This window comes from Triturus cristatus, chromosome 4_1 (genome assembly GCF_964204655.1).
Source record: "Triturus cristatus chromosome 4_1, aTriCri1.1, whole genome shotgun sequence".
NCBI classification, from domain to species: Eukaryota; Metazoa; Chordata; class Amphibia; order Caudata; family Salamandridae; genus Triturus; species Triturus cristatus.
Window position 1 is genome coordinate 995,969,260 of NC_140585.1, and position 18,347 is coordinate 995,987,606.

Sequence of the window (18,347 nt, forward strand, 5' to 3'; positions counted from 1 at the left end):
AAAATAAATATGGCTTATGCTGATATGACTATGACATGTAGTGAAATATAAATGTCACGCATTATAAGTAACAGATCCTTTGTTAAAAATAATTTAACATGCCTTAAAATTAATATGACCATTCATTAAAATGATTATAGCATTTGCTTAAACAAATATGGTATGCATTAAAAAGAACATGACACATTTTGTAGAGAATCAAACATTCACTTACATGAATATTGCAAGGTTTGAAATTAATTTGACAATGAATGAAATTAATATGAGACCTGTTGAAATTAATCTTGTACTTGTTAAAACCGACATGCCCCAATAGAAATGTGTGTTAAAATAACTAACACAAACACAATCCTGGAAGATAATATGAAACACTGTGAGATAATTTTGGTATGCAGTGAAAGAGAATGCAGCATATGTTTAAATTAATATGACCTATGTTTAAATTAATATGGCATGCATTGAAATGATGATGGCATGTTTTGAAATGAATATGACATGTTGAAATCTTTAAGACATAGGCTAAAGTGGGTACAACATGCCCTACATTAATATACCTTGCACTGAAAAGAGAATAAATCATTTAGAAGTGTAGCACATTGACTTGCAGCATGAAGAAGTTGTAGTACAAGGACATGCAGTATGAGGAAGTTTAGGCTGAAAGGCAAAGACAGAGTATGGCTCACATTAAAGCTGTGTGGAAAAGTAATACTATATGGTTTTGTGTGGTGATACCACTGAGCCTAATCACAAATAATACTGGTGAAGCTGCTCAACAGATAGAAATACAATTGAAATGTTTCACTTGCTCCAGGCGGGTGGTTTATCCCAGGAATGCAAAAATGTGCCCAGAAATAATATTACCAACCAATTGTTCACACAGTACTGTACTAACAGCTACACCAACATGAAAAAACCCCATCACAGAACATGGATGCTGGATGAGGACATCACAAACCCAGACCTCACACAATATAGCCTAAATGTGAATTATTGTCTTGTTATGAAATGTTTGAACATATAGTCTTACATTTTAAAAAATCTCTCCAAACCAACCCAAGAATTGAACTAAGAATTACAATATCTATGCCCCTGGTAGACCCAATCTACCATCCACCTAGCCCAACTATCCCATTTCAAGACAGCACTGTATAAACACTATTTATGCCACAACCACTTCAAGGATAGAAAGTTATGAGTACACAATCTACACCCTATCTAGCTCATTTTATAATGAAAGAAAGGTAAGTTCATAGTACAAAAGGTACATGATTCATCTCATACATAAACCTTTTCAGTAATTTATAATAGGATAAAAAAATATATATATATGCAAAAGATATCTCACCTATTCCTCAGCCCACCAAATAAGTCCCATACTTTCATTGAATCAATGAAACAAATTTCTATTACTCACTACTCAGCAAGGACAAACCTTTTAACTAATTTTAAAGTAACAGTGCTTTCCAATTGTAAAAGTCAAAAAGGTACAAGGTTTGTGAAAGCATATTAAGTCAGCATGCTCACACAGTACTATCCTATATAGGATCAGATACATCCTGGAACTAACCCACTATTAAAGTTGGCTGTGCTTAATTTATCAAATCAATCCTTCTTTTAGTATCTCCAATTTCTCCATTTTCTGAAATATAGTGGCAATTGGTTAAGCCTAGTCTGATACCAGACTTCTCGATGGCTGACTGTAGGGCATTGGGTTACTGGTTGGGGGGAGGGGTGGGGGTGAAACCCTACTGAAGCAGCCACCACAATTTCAGGGTGAAGCACAAACATACTCCAAATTGACCTCTGTTTAACTCTCTGGTAGCTTGGCACAAAAGCAGCAAAGTGTAAATTAGAGGCAATGTGTAAAGTATTGATGCAGCAATTCAAACACTAATAAAGTAAAAACACTATACAAGAAAAGTCTCACTCCAGGCTAGGAACATAGAGAACATTTTAATTATTTATTTGAGAGCAAAGTGACAAGATTCCAATTAATAGAATCGGGGATTTCCAATTTTAAAGATTTCGCTAAAAATAGAGCATAGAAGCACAATCTCCAACTGTAGTTATCTGGTTGCTGCAGACTGGGACAAAGCAACAAGCAAACCATGATGGAGCGCAGGCCAGATACAGGGACCAAGTACCTAAAATTCTGGTTGCAAAGTGGTGCGAGATCCCACAGTGAGGATGTGTCATGCAGAAGCAGTTAAGATGAGCTCTGGGTGGCGCGGTGAGGTCCTATGCCAAGGATGTGTCATGCAGTGGCGGTTCTGATGAAGTCATTGATGAGGCTTGTGGTACAAGGTCCAGCATCATTGTCGAAGATACCATCGACTGAGTCTTGCAATGCAAAGTCCTGTATCAGGGATGCATCACACCTTCTCAATGCAGGGCTGCATCATGCGTGGGGCTGCAGCGATTCTGCCCAAAAGACTACAGCTGGACTTGCAGAGAACTTAAGGCCCACTTCCATGTGTTTAGGACTGGGGTGGCACCACTTGGGGGGCAGTACACACAGCAGACAGAGTCCAGGTGCTGGATTTAAGGTGGTTGGAGTCTTTTCTCTCCCTGAGGCCCTGATCAGGACGCCAGCTGTTAGACCTGGCACATTGGCGTGAGTCTCCCTTCCATTTTTTGTTGTGCCTCATGTATTTTTGCTGGTGTTAGCTGCTCAGGGCACTGTGCCACTGCTGTCCAGTGCCACAGTGCAAGTGCTACCTATTGTAAATTCATGTATAATTTGTGATTCCATGATTGGTTGGTTTGGTTTACCTGTCAGACCCTAGTACAGTGCACCAGGAGTGCCCAGGGCTTGTAATCCAAATACTGCTGGTGGGCTTGCAGCACTGGTTGTGCCACCCACAGAAGCAGCCTGTAAACATGTGTCTAAGGTCTGCCATTGCAGAGCCTGCGTGCAGTCTGGTACTGTCATGCTGACTGGGCAAGTGCACCCACTTGCCAGTCCCTAAACCTTCCCTTTTCTTCATATCAGACACCCCTATGGTAAGGACAAGGGCAGGGTGCATTGTAAGGATAAAGTAGGACATGCCCTGGTGTGTGTGGCATGTTCTAATAGTGAATTACAGCCATTTTCGTTTTTCACTATTGCAAGGCTACCTGTTCTCCATAGGCCAGAATGGGCAGTTTGGTTATTACATTTTATAATCCTAACTGACTCAGAGAACATGGTAGAAATTCGAATTTAGTTTGCCTGAACTCAGGATGATAAAATACATCTTTTAGTAAAGTTGGTTTTAACATTCTGTGTTTGAAAATGCCACTTTTAGAAAGTAGGTACAAAAGGGGGTGGTGATGGACGGAGCATCAGAACCAATCAAACACTCACACCCAGTCAACAGATCTGGGTTTGATCCATCACCGTTCTTTAGCCCACTCTGCCACCCCAGTTTAGACATGGCCATATGCAAATCAGTCTGACCCTGTGCCTCATGGGAACAGTCCAGCCCGAACTGCCAAGCCATGCCTTTCCTGGACCGGAAACAAACTTCCTAGGACCGGTTTCTGGCATTTCAGCCGTCTTCAGCCAGGCTTGCTTGAATCCAGTGGCAAAGTGAGCAAGGGACTCACGTCTGAGCATACCCTGCCAACTTATGGCGAACAAAGCGGTACAAAAGGGGGTGGTGATGGACGGAGCATCAGAACCAATCAAACACTCACACCCAGTCAATTGATCTGGGTTTGATCCATCACCGTTCTTTAGCCCACTCTGCCACCCCAGTTTAGACATGGCCATATGCAAATCAGTCTGACCCTGTGCCTCATGGGAACAGTCCAGCCCGAACTGCCAAGCCATGCCTTTCCTGGACCGGAAACAAGCTTCCTAGGACCGGTTTCTGGCATTTCAGCCGTCTTCAGCCAGGCTTGCTTGAATCCAGTGGCAAAGTGAGCAAGGGACTCACGTCTGAGCATACCCTGCCAACTTATGGCGAACAAAGCGGTACAAAAGGGGGTGGTGATGGACGGAGCATCAGAACCAATCAAACACTCACACCCAGTCAACCGATCTGGGTTTGATCCATCACCGTTCTTTAGCCCACTCTGCCACCCCAGTTTAGACATGGCCATATGCAAATCAGTCTGACCCTGTGCCTCATGGGAACAGTCCAGCCCGAACTGCCAAGCCATGCCTTTCCTGGACCGGAAACAAGCTTCCTAGGACCGGTTTCTGGCATTTCAGCCGTCTTCAGCCAGGCTTGCTTGAATCCAGTGGCAAAGTGAGCAAGGGACTCACGTCTGAGCATACCCTGCCAACTTATGGCGAACAAAGCGGTACAAAAGGGGGTGGTGATGGACGGAGCATCAGAACCAATCAAACACTCACACCCAGTCAACAGATCTGGGTTTGATCCATCACCGTTCTTTAGCCCACTCTGCCACCCCAGTTTAGACATGGCCATATGCAAATCAGTCTGACCCTGTGCCTCATGGGAACAGTCCAGCCCGAACTGCCAAGCCATGCCTTTCCTGGACCGGAAACAAGCTTCCTAGGACCGGTTTCTGGCATTTCAGCCGTCTTCAGCCAGGCTTGCTTGAATCCAGTGGCAAAGTGAGCAAGGGACTCACGTCTGAGCATACCCTGCCAACTTATGGCGAACAAAGCGGTACAAAAGGGGGTGGTGATGGACGGAGCATCAGAACCAATCAAACACTCACACCCAGTCAACAGATCTGGGTTTGATCCATCACCGTTCTTTAGCCCACTCTGCCACCCCAGTTTAGACATGGCCATATGCAAATCAGTCTGACCCTGTGCCTCATGGGAACTGCCAAGCCATGCCTTTCCTGGACCTTTTAGAAAGTAGGCATTTTCTTGTCTAACCATTCAAACCTGCCTCTGCTAGGCTGCGTGTAGTCTTTTGTCTGGAGTTTGAGTGACAGGGCTGGGGAATTCCAGGAGACAGGGTGAGGTTTCCCATTGGTGAATAGAGAGATCTGCATCCATATGGGTGGGAGGAGTTGCCCCTGGGAGCTGAATAGGGCTGTGCCTGCCTTCCACAATGCTGGCTCCATCTCCTGGGGAGCGGCTGATGTCTCTGCCCTGCACAGTGAATGAAGAGAAGGAATCCTGTCAACAAAGTGCTCCAGTGCTGTACTTGCCTTCCACAATGCTGGCTCCACCTCCTGTGGGGCGTCTAATGTTTCTGCCCTGCACTGTGAACGGAAAGGAGAGGTCTGGTAAACAGAGTGCTCAGGAACTGGTTTGGACTGGGCAAAGGCCCCTCTGCCTTAAGAGGACAAAGGATTTCTGGGTATAAATATTGGGACCCTGATCCCAAGAATTTAGATCACTTTGGGAAAACAAGAAGAACCTCTGCTGAGGGAGGAACCAGAAGAAGCTGAGAAGGAAACTATCCCTGAACCTGGGGATTGGCCTGCAGTGGTTGCCTTACTGCCAAAGAGAGGAGAAAGGAACTTTGTGTGTACTTTTGCTCAACTTGTGAAGGATCTCCAAGGGCTTGGAAAAGAGCTTGCCTCCTACTGAAGTCTCAGGAACAACAGACTTCACCCCTCAGCTCCCCAGAGTTCTTTGGAAGTGCCTGCTGCTGTTGTTGGGCCTTCTGAGGGATTGCGTGTCGCAAGGAGCTGGAAGCGCGACTCAAGAAGGAGAACCGTGCCGCCGTCGGAGCTGTTGTCGTCGCATTTCGTAAAGTGTGTCGCCGCTGCAGCATTGCATCAAGCGGAAGCGTCTCGCATCATCCAGGAAGTGTCCCGCAACGCCGAAGATGCGTGTCACCATCGCAGCCATCATAGCTGACGCATTGCACCGCATCAAGAGAAGAGTCTTGCATCGAGGAAGAAGCGTGTCGTCATCGCAGCCATCGTAGTTGTCGCATTGCACCGCATCAAGAAAAGCGCCTCGCATCCACGGAGAAGCGTGCCGCCGTCGGAGCTGCCGTCGGAGCATTGCGTAAAGGGGTGTCGCCGCTGCAACATTGCATCGAGCAGAAGCGTCTCGCAAACGTCGGAGAAGAGTTTAGCTGCCCAGGCCGCTGTCGTCGCATCGCGTAAAGTGTGTCGCCGCTGCAGCTGACGCATCGAGTCGAGTCTTCTCGCAACATCGGAGAAGCGTGCCGCATCTGGAAGATCTTCACGTCTTTATTTCTTTGCACCAGAACTTTGCCGCATTTCCATCGCTGCGACATTGCTTGTCGTGGAAGCGCAACACATCAAAAAGGTACATTGACTTAAAGTGTCGCATTTAAGAACTTAAGAGAACTAAGCAAACTTCTACCATCTAAAGTAACAGTATTGTGTGTTTTTGTCATTTAATGGTCTTGTGGTAAATCTATATAAAGAATACTTATTTTTGATATAAAAACCTGTGTGGTGTCCATTTGTAGTGTTGTCATGCTTTACACACTGCCTCTGAGATAAGCCTGTCTGCTCGTGCCAAGCTACCAAGGGGGTGAGCAGGGGTTATTTTAGGAGTGCACCCCCCTACCCTGACTAGAGGAGAGGGTCCCTATTTGTCACAAGTGCACACCTGTGCCAACTAGAGACCCCCAAGTCTAACACCAGCCAACTAGCCATTTGAGTCATTCTGGTGGTCCTGGTTTCAAGATGCAAGTCCAGTCCTTCTCATTCAGGCAGCAGGGCAACAGAGTATCAGGACAGCAGTGTTTCTTGTACCAAAGCAGCACAGCAGTACTTCTGAGACTTTCATAGGCCCAGAGGTGTACTGAGGTGTTTGGTCAGAGGCTCCAATATTTATACCTGGTGTTAGCTGTGAAGTAGGAGAATGCTCTGGAAGTTTCCACCCCCAGAGTTGTTTGGAATTTCCTGCCTCGCTGTCCTGTCTCCAGGTCGTCTGAGTGCACAAAAGACTAATGTCAAATCCTTTGTGAATGAGCTGAGGCAGAGCCTTTGTGATGTGCAAGTGTGGTAGGTGACAGCTCCGCCCCCTATCAAGTCAGAGCTGACCCATTCTGTCATCACCTATTCCCCCTTCATCTGGCTTTCAGGGAGCAATACACAAAAACAAACTGCCGGCTACACCTAGTCATGTGACCCAGGATACAGGCTGCAGGCACCAAATGATTAGGACAAGAAAATGTCTACCTTCTAAAAGTGACATTTTGAGAATTGTGACTTAAAATCCAACTTAACCATTAAAGAAGGTTTTAAATTTCAATACTTTAGACACCAAACTCAACACTCCTTCTTGCTCCCAATTGTATCACTCATTATATGTAATATAGCAACCCAGTGTTTTCCTATGGGAGAAGTACACCTTGCAGTATTGAAAAATGATTTTTAGAGTTTTTTACTACCAGGACATGGAAAACTTAAAAGTACATGTCCAACTTTTTAAATGCACTGCACCTGCCCTCTGGGCTGCTTTGGGCCAACCCTAGGAGTGACCTATATGTATAATAGGGAACGTTTAGGCCTGGCACAATGTTTATTCTGTCAGGTAGAAATGGCACACACAGGCTGCATTTGCAGGCCAGAGGCATGGTTAAAAAGCCTATTTAAGTAGGTGGCAAAATAAGTGCTGCAAGTGCACTAGTAGCATTTAATTTTCAGACCCAGGGTACATGTAGTACCAGTTGGGTCTAAGCCAAAGTTATGTGTTTTAGGGAGAGGGCACAAGCACTTTAGTGCCTGTTACTAGTGGTAAATTATGAAGAGTCCTAAAAGCCTAAAAATATGGATTCAGAAAAGAGACAGTGAAGGCAAAAAGTGTGGGGATGACCCTGCGGAGACGACTGATCCCAACACTGACCTAGGGCTGTATTATGAATATGTTGAACTTTCCTTGTTTGCGCCACAGCACACCTCTCAAAAGTTGCACCCTGAGCAAACAAGAAAAGTGCACTTTATTAGAATGAATGCGGTGGCCCCCAGGGCAGCTATAAACTCATGCTGCCCTGGCTGGCGGCAGGGCATTCACGTGAAATTCGGAGCAGCTGTTTGAAAGCTGCTCCAGGTTTCACTGTGCAGGCGGCAATTCTCTTGCACTTTTAAGGGAGATTAGATATCCCATTGCAAGCAGGTGAAGTAAGTGACTGCACCTGCTTGCAGGGGATGTTGGAGGGACAAATGGGATCTGGTTTCTCCCCCCTTTTTGTGGCGCACTTTCAGTGCACCTCTTTAAGGCATGTTTGCCTCTGTGCCCACGTCGGTATTACGATGCAGAACCAACGTTATTCTGTCATTTGCATGGGGCCACACTTCCATGCAAGTGAGTGGATGCCCTCTCATAATAGAGACAGCGCAACATGTGCACCAGCGCTATCTGTATTACAGATGGGGATGCACAAGCCATTATGCCTGGGGGTGCTCAAAGCTGGCACAGATGCCCATTGTGCGCCTAGTGCACAATGTATAATACGGGCCCTGATGCACTTTGATAACCCTGACATCCAGTCTTGGGTCAGTTGGAGATTTTCAGTAAGTAGTAATAACGATCAAGGTAAATACATGGTTATATAAACAAGATGTCTTATGCCATGGTCTACTGGCCTCTCTTCATCCAATAGTCCGAAAAGAACCACTATAGGGGAAGCTAAAATGGTCCTCCGCTTTGTATTACTAAATGCCTGAAATATACCTCCCCAACATATCTTTAAGCTATTACAGGGCCAGTATATATTTAACCAGTCCTCTGGCCAATACATTAAACTTTTTTTTCAAAGTCCACAGTGTAATGTAAAGTATCCAGCCACTGAAAAATGCCATGCATTGAAATTTAGCCTCTCTAAGACTTGAATAGCTGTAAATCGAAATAACATTACAATTGAGCTTCTCCTATCTGTGTCCCGCTACACAGTTCCCATTGTAATCTCATCCTTTCCAAGGTTGGCTCTGGATTCGTGTGCAGCTCTTTATAACAGAAGCCAAGTTTTACATTAGATTTTTCTACATTAAACTGCTTGTTCATCTGACTCCAAGAAGAGTTTATATCTGCCCCCACCAGATTTTGTAAACATTTTCTTATTTGGGCGTTCATAAAAAAATTAAAATGCACATGGAATTGTTTTTCTAGAAGGAGGCTTTCAAAAGATTTTAATCTAGCCCCTTCGTAAAAATTCCCTATTTTTATAATTGATAAATCAGCTCATTTGTTTACTGTTCCAGGGGTCAAACTAAGTGACAAATGGCAACAATGCCACAGAGGTGCTTCGGAATTTACAATGGGGATTTAATATTTCAAAAAATAAACTGTGCTCATATTCCAGATAAAATGCAAATATTTGCATCTTACTTTCTGAGAGATTCTGGGGTTTTAACCAGCTGAGGTCCAATATATCATAACTCTTCAACATCAGATGAACAATCAAGTAGTCAAAATTGCCATTGTGGATAGAAAAATTATGCAATTGTAAAATAAAAGATGCCATGTGATATAACCAAAAGTCTGGAAACACCAAACTGCCCTCATCCTTACACATTTGTAGCACTTTCACCTTTTACCCGGGGAAACTCTAATTCCAAACAAATGATGTCAGAGTGCACTCCATTTTAATAAAGATAATTCTAAATTCACAGGAGATAGCCTTGAAAAATAATAAAATCATAGGTAAAATAGACATTTTATTCAATGCTATACAGTAGATAATTGATGGTTATAGGCCCCTCCATCCTGCCAGAAAGTTGAATGTCTTCCTCATCACAGGGTTATAATTATTATGGAACAATTCCCCAGATTCCTCTGCTTGTTGGACCCTAGATATAATTTTGGACCACCTTTCTAATTATTTAAGACTGTAGTGAGGACTGCCGGAGAAGTGTTAAACAGTAAACATTCTCTCTTTGCCTCATTGATCTTATCTCCACGCAACTTTGTAAAAGATATATTTGTCTGCAAGGCCAAATCTACAGTAGTAAGGCAATATGGTTGGCGTACAGTTAAAATATTTTTATTTTGTCGGATAAGCTGGGCTAGGGGTTCAGTAAAATGGAAAAATAATAAGAGAGCGCAGGTACCTTTGACTAGGGCCTCGTTTTAAAATTACCTGACCTGCTAGAAGGTTATTAATAATCAACGTTGATGTAGTCCATTGATATAATGTGCCAATAGACCTAATGTGCTGGGGTTAAAATTGGAAGTTACCCATAATTTGAAATAAGCAGATCCAAAGCTTTTTCGGCATCCACTAAAACAATTACAGCCGGAGTAGCATCAGCCATTATCACATCAGTAAACTTAGACATTAAAAGGTTATTGATATATGAAATCATCCTGCTAATAAAACCATTGTTATCCTTCGCTATAAGAACATGGGGGCAGTATTTATCCGATTTGCTAGAATTTTTGTATATATCTTATATTCGGAATTTAATATAATAAAATAGGTCTATAAGACTTCGGGTCTGTTGCTGCTTCCTCGGTTTTAAAAAATACACCTCTACAGAAGCCTTCTTTCATTCAATAAATAAGTAAATAGAACCATCAAATGCCCAATTAAGGAGGAGGCGAATGTTTTATTAAACCCAGCAGAAAAACATCTTCTCCTGGGGTCTTCCCATTAGGACACTACCCTATTACCTTCTGTATCTCTCTCTCTGAAATTGGGCTAATTAACATAGAGGTCACTTCGGATGTCAGGTAGGTTAGATTTATGTCTTTGAGGAAACTAGTTATTTGGTGCTCCAGCCCCCACACCCCTCTTGCTCATCTCAATACAGCCTGGTGTAATAATCAAAAAAGACCTATTTGATTTCATCATTCTCATCTGTGAATTGATTAGAAGGGGGGGTTCTTAACTCTCATAATTAAATTATGATTCTTTCATTAGCCCACCAAGTAAACATTTACCTGAGAACTCTCCCTCTATATAAACCTGTCACTGAAAAGTCTAGGTATTAACCAGCTCCCTTTAGAGGTAGAAATGCCTTATCCTTTCCTTTATCTCTAACCACCTTCCAACGAGAAAATTTGAGTTTTCTTAACTTCTCTAAAACCAAGACTTGATAACCCATGCCCACCCCTATAGGGAGTGTGTCTCTTTCCTCACACAAAACTCTTCTAATAGTGCACTTTGAGGATCCCCACTATTGGAAGACAATTAATTATTCCTAAATTAATTAACAATTTCTAACAAAATTAAGTCAATCAAATCTTCCAGAAGAAAAGTCTTGTCCATTACCCAACTGGAGGTCTTTACTGGCATGTAAAAGCACAACTTAGAACAACTGCCAGGTAGTCGAAAAGGCCACTGGCGTGGTGAGAAACAATACTTATGGAAAGAAAGGGAGGCCCCAAAAGCTTATCGATCCTTGCAGTGGAATGGAAATGCTTAGAAAAGTAGATGTAGGATCTAGCTGTTACAGTTTCTACCTCCAAACATCTCTCACGCCGTGAAAGACAGATGTCCTTGAAAACCTCTTCAATATGCCTCTTCTGTTGTGTACGGGCTGGATTAGACCAGTTCAGATTCACATTTGGCTCAAAGCTAAAATGAAATGAAATGTGGCATTTATAGAGCGCAAACTGTCGCCCCGAAAGGAGCCTCCTGGCGCTAAACAGATAGCTGGCAGACTAGTAAGGAATTAGAGCCTAGATAAGGGCTAGACTAGATACATCACTTATTCCATAGATCCAGGTCTTTAGAGCTTTCCTGAACAGGTTTTCTGATACAATCGTTTTCAGTTTATTGGGCATAAAATTCAAGGCTTTTGCACCTAATACTGTAGCAGTTTTCCCTCCCTTGGTTTTAAGTTTAAAACCGGGTAGTTTGAGAAGATTAGCAGATGTAGATCTAAGGGTCCTCCCTGGAATATATGGTGTTAATCTCCTAGAGAGATATACTGGTCCGATTTGACGATTAGCTCTGAAGGTGATGACCAAGAGTTTGAATAGAATTCTCTTGTGCATCGGCAGCCAATAAAGAGTTTTCAAAGCGTCTGATGCAGATGATCTACGAGGAAGTTTCAAAACAAGTCTAGCTGCTGCGTATTGTACTACTTGAAGTCTCTTCAACATAGATTTATTAATCCCTACTAGTAGGCTATTACAGTAATCTAGTCGTGATAGTATCAACGCCACAGCCACTGTTTTCCTTGCGGCCAGTGGGATCAACTCAAATAATTTTTTCATGGTTTTCATCATTCCAAAACAGGTACCCACCACCTTAAAGGTATGGTGTTTGAAGGAAAGAGAGGAGTCAAACCACACTCCCAAATTTTTGGCTACCTCCACTGTGACCGGGGGAGCTGCTGCCTCTTCCGGCCACCAATCCTTTGGTTGAAAGGGATTCTCTTTCCCGATCAACAGGATTTCTGTCTTGTCCGTATTACAACGGAGATGGTTATTTTTCATCCATATGATGAGCGCTGAGAGACAGGATTTAAAATTTGTGGAGTTTTTCTCAAGGGACAAGATCAGCTGAGTATCGTGAGCATAGGATGTGGTTTCAATCCCGTAGGCCGAGATGAGGGAAATAAGTGGGGCCATGTATATATTAAACAAGAGCGGGCTAAGTGAAGCCCCCTGGGGGACTCCTGTGTTAATAGTACGTTCTGAAGAAAGAAAGGTGCCCAATGAGACTGCTTGCTTCCTATTAGACAGGAAGGATGTAATCCAAGCTAGAACTGTGTTGGATATGCCACAAGATGTTAATCTGGCCAGTAGGATATCATGGGATATGGTATCGAAAGCGGCCGATAGATCCAGAAGGATCAACACTGCTTTCCTTATCGGTGATGAATTTCAGCGTGTCAGATATCTCCAATAAGGCTGATTCTGTGGAATATTTCGGGCGGAAGCCAGATTGCCGAGGATGGAGAATCTGGGCTGACGCGACAAAATTGGAGAGTTCCTTATAGACCATTTTTTCAGTGACCTTACCCAAGATAGGTAGTAAGGATATGGGTCTATAATTGGAGAGGTTGGAAGAATCAATATTTTGTTTTTTCTTTAAGGGCCTCACTATGGCGAATTTCCATGCGTCAGGCACTATGCCAGAGGACAGGGAGGAATTCAGGATCTTGTTAATCACGGGATTCACTAACTCTATAATGTGATGTAAAATTATTGGGGGACATACATCCAATGGGGAGCCTGATTTACATGCTAAGATGGCTTCATGTATCTGAGATAGGGTAACTGTATGAAAGGTACGAAGAAAAGGTCTATCCTGCCTATGATTTGATCCCAACTCATTCATCACTTCTTCTGTTTTAATGTTTCAAAGTCTTTTTGGATATTGATGATTTTTTCATCGAAGAATGTTGCAATATTATTGCATTGAGATTGAGAGGGGGAGACCTCAGAGTGCAAGGATTTCGGATCCATAAAAGAATTCACAATAGCAAATATCTCTTTTTGGTTTTGCTTTGCCATAGCTATTCTATTCGCAAAGTAAACTTTTTTTGCGAGTTTGATGGCTGTATGGTATTGCTTCCTAAATGATTTAAAGATCTGTAGATTAGCCATCTCATAGCCCCTTCTCCATCTCTGTTCTAGTTGTTTACTATGTAGGTGGAGCTTTGTTAGATCTTTAGTGAACCATGGATCATTACGTGATTTTGTTTTGCTTCTTCTAGGGGAAGATTTTAGAGGCATTAAGTCATCACTTATGGCCCTCATCCAGGAAATAAAGCGAATAGAGTCTTCCACTGGGTCTCCGGTCAATAACGGGCTTTTTTCTTGGGCAGTTTTGGGTAAGTTAGGATTGGTGGCTAATAGATGCCATCTCCGTTTTGGTATCCCTATATGGCTATTCTTGATTCCTTGTGGCGCTTTAGGTGTTGAGATAGCCAGGGGGATAAAATGATGGTCTGGCCAGGCTTGAGGAATAGTAGCCTCTACCTGGATTGAGGGAGAGTTAGAACAAACTCCATCCAATGTATGTCCTGCCCTATGTGTGGGACCTTGAACTAGTTGAAACAGGCCAAGGGGAGTGATAGTTACCAGGAATGTGGTGACCGCAGGGTTATCACCACATTCTAAGTGGCGGTTTATGTCCCAGAGCAGTGTAAAGTTGGCATATCTAAACAGAGCTTGTCCAAGAGATTCCCCTAATGAGTCTAAAAAAGCACCACTGTTGCCAGGGGGACGATAAATTAAGGCTCCCGCAAATGAAGTTGAACCATTTACGGCACAGCAGAAACCAAGACTTTTGGCTTCCTTAAGTTCATGTAGGATAAAGTTATCCCACACTAAAGTATCTCCCCCCTACCATCCTCTCTGTCTTTCCTACAGATGGTATAATTAGGGGGTAGGGCAACTGCAATATCCGGGTTGTAATCTTCCTTAAGCCATGTTTCAGTAATGCATAGGAAGTCTAAGTCGTTATCCACGATTAATTCCCTAATGTCGAATACGTGTTTGACTAGGGAGCATGCATTAATTAAGCCCCCCCTCATTAGTGCTTTGTGACTGGTCTTTTTGTTTGTAGGCCTTACTTGATTAAATTTCATAGGTGGTAGCTGTACTCTACATTCTCTACAAGTAATGGGACCTCTAATTTTGTCCACATCCAACTGATGTTGACACTGATTTTTGATATTTAGTTGCTTTAAGGCGATGGAAGAAAATACCTTGTCTGATTGTATCCCCCCTATAATGACCTCTCCAGGGTGATATACACAATTCTCATCCTAGCTTTTGAAGTTGGCTCAGGTTGTCATTCATTGGGCCATAGTTGGAAGCCAAATTAATTCTTTGACCTTGAGAGTACGGCCCAGTGGCCCCGCCTGATCTTTAATATGCTGGTGATATTTAGCTAGCATGTCTTTTATGACCAAAATCACAAAACTCTGCCTTCTAGGACCTCTGAAAAAAACATTAAAGTCTTTCAACTTGGCTGATTGGATAATCTTGGCCTGCACTGATTAACCTTAAACATTCCACTCATCTGCTGAAATCCCCACCTAGGATGGGAGTTTTCGAAAGGCATACCGGGGAAGATTTGAAAAGAAAAATGTTCATATAAATTAACAGATGTAAGTTGTGTAGTCTTTCACAGGACCCTTTCAAGACTCCGAAATCCTGGAAGTACGCCAGGATAGTCTGAGGCTTTTTCCGGTTCTTGGGCAGTACAACTAGGGTTACCATTTGGTCTCTGGTTATGGAGATGTTCTCTTGAATTTCTTTGAGCACATACACGGAAATCAACTTGGAGACCGCCTCTGAGATTTCAGAGTCTTTCTCCCATCTCTTAGGAACTCCCATCAGATGCATGTTAGACCTCTTGGGTTGATTTTTCAAGTCTTCAATCATTTCATTAACCAATTTCAACTCTTACTGCAGCTGTTAGCAACCCCTCAGATTGTATGACTATGTATCCTCTAGTGCACTCTGCTCTGCTACCTCACAGCAAGCTTGCGAATTCTGCATCCTCTTTTCAATCATATCCAATTTAGCCTCTAATTTAGTAGCCATTTCTATTTGATCAGCTTTTATTTTTTGTACTTCACAAAGAAGGAGTTGAAACATGTAGAGTATCTTATCCCCTGAGTTCACTACTGTGGGGGCCTGCAGAATGTTTGATCCATTGTTTAATGGGATTGACAACATATGGTTTATGGCTGGCTTCTCTACTCTCTTCGGAACATCTCCCTGGGAGGAAGAGTTTGCAGAGTGTTTAATGTGGACTGAGAGGGTTAATCCTCCCTCTCGCAATTGTAAATACGTAAATCCTCAACTGAACAGAATCCACAACCCTCCTTCCCATCACCAAAGTCTTAGTCTTGCAGAGGCCACAATAGTCTGGTGGACCCTTTTTTGGATCTATAAAAGATTGGATTTTTGAAGCTACTATGGGGTATTCGCCAGGGATATCAGAAGAGTGGGATTAATTAATGGGCCTTTCCAGGCCCTCTCCCCACAAGGTCTGCTGTTACCATCACCTGGGGTGTGACTTCAGCTTCTCACTTTCCATTTTGATCTGCTCTAATCTGTTGTGCCCCTGGATGCTGTATTGAATTGGAAATGCAAACCTTGGCCTCACCCATCTATGTCATTCAGCTATCCCCTCCAATGTAGCTCCAGCCTCCTTAAAATGTCCACAGGGGGTCCCACAGAAATATTCTGGCCGGCAGAGCAGGGGGTCATCTTGGTGGGGTTTCCCTTTCCTCATTGAAGAGCGGTCCTGTCCCATATCCCATGCAGGTCACCTGTTTCTAAGTTGCTGTGTATGCTGTCTCCCACCTTTTAGCCCCTCCTTGCATCAAAAAAGCTGGTTTGGCTATGTCCTAATGTCCAGGCAATCACACATAATCCTCTAGAACAAGTTTAGTTTAGTTGCTTCACTCTCTGGGGGGGAGGGGTGAGGAGGCACACTCCAGTGGGGCTAAAACCCCTGGCTGCTTCAACCTTCTTCCCTTGCCAGTGTTTAACAGCAGACGTCTTTTTCCTCTTTCACCTTGTCTCCTCTGTCTTGAAGCCCTTCCTGGGCCATATTGCTGATGTGTAACAAAGCTATGAGGATTTGAGTTACAGGGTCCAGACAAGGCCTAGCCAGCAGCAGCCCAAATGTCAAGTGGAGGCAGGCACACAAGCACAGCTTCCAAACCTCCTAGTGAAGAGCAATGCTGTGCAGACAAGGAATCATCCAGTGAGGAAATGTGAAGCCGAGATAGCAAAAGTGGTAAACACACCATACTCCGTTGATCTATATCTCCACAGGTACTCCAGATAATCACTTGCCAAGAGCAGCAGAGAAGCCTTTCAACAGATTATTAGTTGCAAACTTGAGCTGAGCGGAGACAAAAGAACAACAGTGGTAAAAAAAGTTACTCCGCTATTGCACCAACCTCCATGAAGCTCGTAAAGCCAAGCAACTGCTATTGGGTTAATTAGGGGGCTCACGCCACGCTCAGTGGCATGGTGTCCAGAGCTAAACAACTGAACAACTACAAACCAGCCCCAGGTGCTGTCTGCTGTAGCACGAACCTCTGTGCAACTGAGGAAGCCATGAAGCTACTGTAGAAAAGTTTCTTCGTGGCTCTCGCTATGCTGACCTGTGCAGTGTCCGGTACTGATCAACCACGAACCACAAATCAGACAGACACCAAGGAATGGCCTAGGCTCCACCCTTCCTGTTCGGCCGGTGGTAAATGAGGTTTAGCGATCTCCTGTTTGGCTGAACGACACAGTGCCGGCCAAGAAAGAGTGGAAATGCCAAGTTGCTGTGATAAGAGTCAGGTACAAGGCCTGCCAGAAACTGATCCCATCATGGCCACTAGCTAGCTCCTTTAGAACTGTCACCCTAAAGCCTTACACCATCTATCTAACGACTCTGCTGGAGAATGAGGATTACTCTCTAGATGTCTTGTCCAATGTCTTAACCAGCCCCAGAAATCTCTAAAGTTCCTGAATTATGAAAGATCTGAGAATATTATTCTAACTCAGAGCAGATGGTAACTTTCGCAAATCACTTTAGCAACACTGACACATTCACCATAAAATGTGACAGGACTTAATCATGACATACAAAATCAATAACAACATTCAAATTCATGTGCCACAAAAACTTTACATTTTGCTCTTATTGAAAAAGGCACTGCAACAACACTGCAGGGCTTAATCTCGACATATGGTCCTCAGACCTCTATGGCTTCACATTCATCTGGCATTGGTGCATCTTCCTCCCAGTCGTTCCCTCCCTTAATGATGACATTATCCACAGGTAGCGGAATGGAAGAATTTGAGGTAATGATAATAGCAACAGTGAGTGCAGTTGGGCCCTGATAGTATTAGATGTATTTTAGAATACTGAAATGGTGGTAAACATTAGGACACTGGAGTCCTCAAGCACTATGAACCCGGCACAGAGGCAGGCATCCTGGCTGTCGCTCGGTTGATTTTTGCAGTGAGGTGCAAATGGAGTGGGAGGTGATGCAGAGCTGAGTGACAGTGATTATTTATTGACATAATATTTGCAACTCACAACATGCAATGACAATGACATTATGCCACAAGTGATGTCTTACTGTAAAGTACATCTAAGGAATGTTTAATTTGCCACCATCATGAGATGCAATGTCCAAAGTTTCAGTGGACCTTGACCTACAGACCCTGCCTCCACTTTTTGTCAAGGGTGATATCTTCCCCAGCAGTACACAGTGGCGTATTCTTACCTCTCACCTGGGCCATGGATGTTTGGAGCAAATTGCCCATGAGCCAGGAATACTCTTTCCAACCAGTAGTTGAGGCACTATAAAATGTAACTTTCTCATGTAGTCAGATGCTGTGGTTCCACAGATGGCTGGTTTGCAGGATTGGATAGCTGTTTCCAGTGAAAGATTGAAATGGATTGAGAATCCCTAAAATGGCTGCCAACCGATGGCCTGTGTATTTAGAGACACTGGCAGAGGATGCATGACTCCCTCGCTGAGTGTATAGGTACACTGCTCAGCCCTGATCCCATAGTAGT